This window comes from Salvia hispanica, chromosome 2, assembly GCF_029641045.1.
Source record: "Salvia hispanica isolate PSC_SH4W2 chromosome 2, Shi_PSC_v1, whole genome shotgun sequence".
Classification (NCBI taxonomy): domain Eukaryota; kingdom Viridiplantae; phylum Streptophyta; class Magnoliopsida; order Lamiales; family Lamiaceae; genus Salvia; species Salvia hispanica.
In genome coordinates this window covers 38185065-38191064 of record NC_142693.1, presented here as the reverse complement: position 1 = coordinate 38191064, position 6000 = coordinate 38185065, and the positions used below count along the sequence as shown (strand labels likewise).

The following is a 6000-nucleotide window of genomic DNA, read 5'->3' as shown; positions in this document are numbered from 1 at the left end:
ACTCATTGAAGCTGTAATTTATAGTAGTAATGAAGTGAGTGGGGAGAAGAGATGCAGTGACTTGAAATGGTAGTGTGGTGAGTTAGGTGACAGGAACAGCAGCTCAAGGATGGAAGTAGATGAGTGTTGACAATCTATAGGCAGCTAAAAGATTGCTTTGCATAGAAGATAGAACAACCAAGGCTGGTGAGTTTCTCCATATCTCATTTTGATTGATATTTGGGACTGACTATGCAGCTACTATTTTTTTCTTCATAAAAACAATTATAAAATATTTAGCTTGTTTGATCATATATTGCTTCAACTTCCAATTTTATTATTGTCAACTTAATCTACTATACAGTGTAAACAATCCTCTTTAGATACTTGATGTATATTTGGAATTGGAGATGAAGCATGTGATATGTGATTAACATTGGGAGTATCTGGAGAAGCCACAAATTGAAATTTCATGGGTAGTAGATGGAAAAATTAGCTGTGATAAAAAAAAAAAAACTCTCTATTTGAATTTGAGTCTTAATCTCGAATATCCGCTTCATTTCCCAGTCTTGTCAATTATGATTGCCTTGTCATTGAAATAATTGGATACTATCATCCACCACTTTCCAATAGGTATAACTTTTCTTGAGTTGTCTTGATTAATTGCAATTTGGTTACTATCATTGATAGATTAGCTAATTATCATCACGGCAATTGCGTAATGTGATCATTGTAATTTAATTGCATTATTGATGGATTAGATAAATAGTATGACTGTTAATTATTGCAATGGATTATCAACGATAACTCTGCTTGACCTTGATAATAAATTACTAACTCTATGTTGGTGACCTATTGCCTTCGTGTATATTGCACTATGGCTTGTTAATTAGATTTGGAACTACTCTTGAATACTGATACATGTATTTCAAAATAGTCAAATAGCGAAACTTTCTACATGGAGTTTAAGAAAGAGCTATTGAATGTGTTAAATAAATAGATAAAAAAATAAGAAAATAAAATAGAGAGAATAAAATAAAAAGTTAATAACATAGAGAGGATAAAATAAAGTAAAGTATGAAAGAGAAAAAAAGTACTGTTATCAATGAAATCTTTGTATTTGTAATTGCAAATATTCTATTTAGTGTAGAGATTTGAATTCAAATCCTACAGGCTATATGTAACGAAATATTTGTAGTTTTATACTCCCTCCGTTCCCTATAATTTGTCACCATTTGACCTGGTACGGGTTTTAAGAAATATAATAGAAAGTGAGTTGAAAAAGTTAGTGGCACGTAGGTCCTACTTTTATATATTAGTTTTATAATAAAATGTGAGTGGAAATGAGTTAGTGGAAAATGGGTCCACTAAAGTGAAAGGTGACAAATTTTTAGGAACAGACGAAAGACGAAAAAGAAATAGGTGACAAATTTTTAGGGACGGAAAGAGTATCAGTTTTATAATAATAAAATGTGAGTAAAGTGAGGTAGTGGAATGTGAGACCTACTTAATAGTAAAAAAGAAGTGGGACTCAAAACTCTTATTGTGGAAGAGATGAAGTACTAGTTACTATCAATGTTAAAACCAATTTCTTCAGCATTTACCAAAATACAAGAATTTTCTATCACAAACTCGACTTTTATCATGAGAATATTGAGGTTGAATCACATGAAATGCAACCATTGTTATGATCATGCATCACAATTCTTTTACGAATAAACCTGCATCTCTCCAACTAATTAAATTCCATGAATCCCATCACCTATTCAATAGTCATAATCCCGCAGATGAATTTCTAAAATAAACAAAATGGCTATGAAGCGTGGTATACCGTATTAGTAAGATCACTCAAGACAATATGAGCTATTGAAAAACAGTACTAAAAATTAAGTTTATTAAATTAAACTGCAGCTAATTTACAAATTTTGGATATATTTTTAGACATCATTTAAAAAAAACATATACCACAATTTACCCCGGTCATAAAACCTGTGAACGATAAATGCTCAAAAGAGGAGTAGAACATGATGGAGCTTCCGCCCGTCCCTCCACCCTCAACTCCTCAATCAACCACCACGAGTCTAGCCCAACGGGACAAATCCAGCGCCAAGCGAACGATTACCCTACAAGGGCACAAAATTGGCCGATCAAATACAAAGATTATCGTATCATGCAGTATTTGGATCCTCCAACTAGGATTCTAAAGAGTCCTATAGAGAGGTCTATTTATTGAGAAATAAGATAAATCTTATTCCCATTCCTCATTAGTTTTCAAAACAGTTGGGCCTCAAATAGGGTTTCGCAGCTTTTGTTTACATATTTGTTTGAGTGATCTAATACTGGTAGATAGACGAGCAAAAGCCTATCAAGTGCTTCATTGAGAGACTTCACATCTCAATAAAGCATCATTTGATAGGATTTTGAATTGCCTATCCAAATTAGGCTTTTCGAATGCCCATTGATATAAAGACAGCAGAGGAAGAGAGCAGAGACGGACGTTGAATGATATATTTGATTTTGATCGGCTATTCCATACATATTTATAATATGCGTGGATACAAAAAGATATCCTATGATATAAAACAAATCTAAATCAAATCCTAACATATATGATTAATAAATCAAATCCTAACAATTATAGAAAATAAATCAAATCCTAATATATATGAAAAATAAATCCAATCTTAACAACTATAAAAATAAATCATAGTAATATACTAAAAATATCGACTTTGGGGACAACATAATTTTTAATGCAAAATTGATAAAATAGAAAAGAGATAAAAAAAAGTGATGGGATATTGTTGGTGGAGAATGAAGTTCACTAGAGAGAAAAACTTACCGAAATTGGAAGTGGACTATTTTTATGGGACGGAAGAAATTGGAAAAAGAAGAATATTTTATGGGACAGAGGAGAGGGTATATATTTATATATACTAACAAAGTAACAAGCCACATAGAGGGACTGGCCGTTGTGTTGCGTTTCAGTTCAAACTAAAACCGGAACCTGCATTTCCAGTTCAAAAAATGGAGCGGGAACCAAACCATATAGGAGTCCCACGGTAACAATCCAAACCGAAACCAATGGTTCAGAGACCAACCCACCCCACAGCCAACTAGAAAGAATTTTGTGTAGACCAACCACCAATTTCTCAAAAAGATAAAAAAAGTAAAAGAAATCACTTCCTGAAGAATCTGTAAATTCAAATGCAAAACGCACAACCAACCAACCCCACAGCAACAACTTGCTTATGCATATTTAATTGTAGATCACCAAATACATGTACTATGTAATAATGTAAGGACAAAAACAGATATACCAAATAGTACAATTTACACAACAATGCAGTGAATAAGAAAGCAAGGAGAGCCCACCTTTATGGCTGCCCTTATCATCGCACATAATTTACATTACATTTCCAGAAAATAAATAGCAGAGTGTTATGTTGCTCGAAAAGACTAGAGAGTGAGATAAAGATGCAACTAACTAAGAATCAGGATAATAAGAAAGTTTGTAGAAGAACAAAGTGTAATAATGCTTCTTCGCAAACAACAAGCCATACATACATTCTATAGTATACCTTCTAAACATCATTCTTGATAAAAATGAATATGTATAGAATATCCATTTGCATAGTGATGAGACAGCAATCAGGTAGTATAAGAAGTAAAGTCTATATGCATTACGTGAATGCATCACTAGTGTGGGAAGAGAAAAAAGAAGATGAAGCAAAACCAACAAACCAGGAGCCAATGAAGAAGAAAAGGAAAAAATTTACACCAGCATCACCTGTCTTTCTTTCTTTTCTTTTAAGTTATTCATCGGTTCCATTGTTGACCTTGATTTCTAAAAGGCGCTCCACTGGCTGTCTGCATATCGGGCACCTGCTTCTTTGGAACCTCAGAACTTTTGCACATACACTGCACCATCAAGAATATACGTAAGTTTTATAGATAATTAAGAGGAATCTTGATCTATTAATGGAGTCACAAATTTCTGAATATGCTTAAACAAAGAGTTAGTGTACCATGTGACGACAAGGGAGGACAGTAGTGTCTCGAAGTTCAGAGAGGCATATAACGCATTCCTTTCCAGGATCGTTCGCATCAACTTCGCCCTCGACAGAATTTCCAATTCCATAGCTCTCTTGCAACTCATACCTCATGCCGTTCACCCACAATATCTGCTTCACCACTCTTACATGATATTCACCTCTATCCTTCTCAAACACAACCTGAGTTATCTGCGAGTTTGAGAACCCATTGTCAGAGTTTCCATTTCAAACATTGAGAGATCTATCCCGGTTCCAGAGAGTTGCTTAAACTCCTGGGCGAAACCTTGTTCAAAATCCACTTTTGATCAGCGGATGCAAGCTTTCTTTGATTGGAGTCAAGCAACAATCTTCACCCTCTGTTGCAAAGAAATTATTGTAATGATGCATACAACAAGCAATCCCAATTCAGATTGATCGATAAAACAATAAAACATAAAGCTAATTCTCATGACTGTGCATCCAGTATCTAGTTATCCAAATAGTAGTATAGAACTAGTCAGCACATTGTAAATGTAACATACACTCGAAAGTTATACACTAACAACGAGCTTTTGTTTTTCTAAACAGGAGAGGTAATTCCAGCCTATTTCTGCAGATAAAACTATAAAATTCACATGATCTCACTTTCCACAACTTCCAAATGCTATGAGCACTTGTGTGTCAAATGTTAGGGAAAACTACAAATTCAATCACCAACTATACCCCATTTGGCAATTAGGGAGTACAAGTTATAAAAGTAGGCAAATATTTATCAAAGACGCAAACTTTAGCAGAATGCAATACAATTCATCACTCTGTTAACAAAGAGACTGTGTTAAGGCATCAACTCAAAACCTATTTAACACGCAAATTAGTAGAGAGTTACAATCACTCAGCTCAAAATCTCTAAATAAGCACTACTTCAGTACGATGAATCGATCGTCAACCAGAAGAAAAGAGAAAAAGAAGAAGAATCCATTTTATACCTTCCCGCGACGGTAGCGTCATAGGTGAAGGAAACGAGATATTTGCCGGGAATCGGGAGTGTCATCGATCCTTAGCGTTTCCTTCTTCAAATTCACATCGTTCCGAATCGTCACCGCCTTCTGGTGCTCCAAAACCCAATTGGGAAATGTGGAAAGGAAAGGAAGGGAGAAAGGTGATACATACAATTACTAGAATCTCAATACAAAAGGGGGAATGAATGTATATATATGTATTAATGTACGTATAGAGACTAGAGAGGTGGCGGGGAAAAAGAAAAAGAGTGGGAGTGGAATCTAATGAGAATTGGGGGGCGGCGGCGTGAAGCTCTGCTCCACCACCTCCGCCTTCAAATTGGATGTTTCTCATTAATCACACGGATATTGACATCTAAATATCAAGAAACTTTAAAAAAGTTATTTTTTTCACAAATTTTAAAATTGACAAATAATATCATTAACTTTATCCCGTATTTATTTTTATCCATGAATGAAAAAATTCCTACAAATAATATTATGATACATATTTCTTTTACATAATTTCTCGACAACAATTTTGAAAACTTCAAGTTTTTCAATCTTTGAAGATAGTTTTTCTTGAAGTACACCCTTCAAAATTATTCTTCAATCTATTAAAAGAACATGAATTTTTCATTCCTGGAAAAAACAAACTCGAAGTAAATTTCGTAATATTATTTGTCAATTTTAAAGTTCATGGAAAACTCCAACTTTTTAGAAGTTTCATGATATTAAATGTCAATATCCCTTAATCATAACATGTCATTTTCGGAATGTATGCGAAATGGTTTAAATCAATTTTTAATTGACTTCTACTCGATTTTTTATTTTTTATGATTTTCAAAATACACGATTTGAATTTACACAGATTTTTCAGACATTATTATATGATAATAAGATGACATTTATACGTGTTGATGTTGATTAAAGTAGATTTTTAATCTGACTTCTATCTAGCGGTGAATTGCACATTATAGTCGTGAAAT

General features: G+C 33.7%; 1 pseudogene; it reads right to left on the bottom strand.

Moving 5' to 3' along the window:
• Positions 1 to 3446: 3446 nt before the first annotated feature.
• Positions 3447 to 5185, bottom strand: LOC125194591 (putative E3 ubiquitin-protein ligase LOG2; annotated as a pseudogene).
• Between the last annotated feature and the right edge of the window lie 815 nt (positions 5186 to 6000).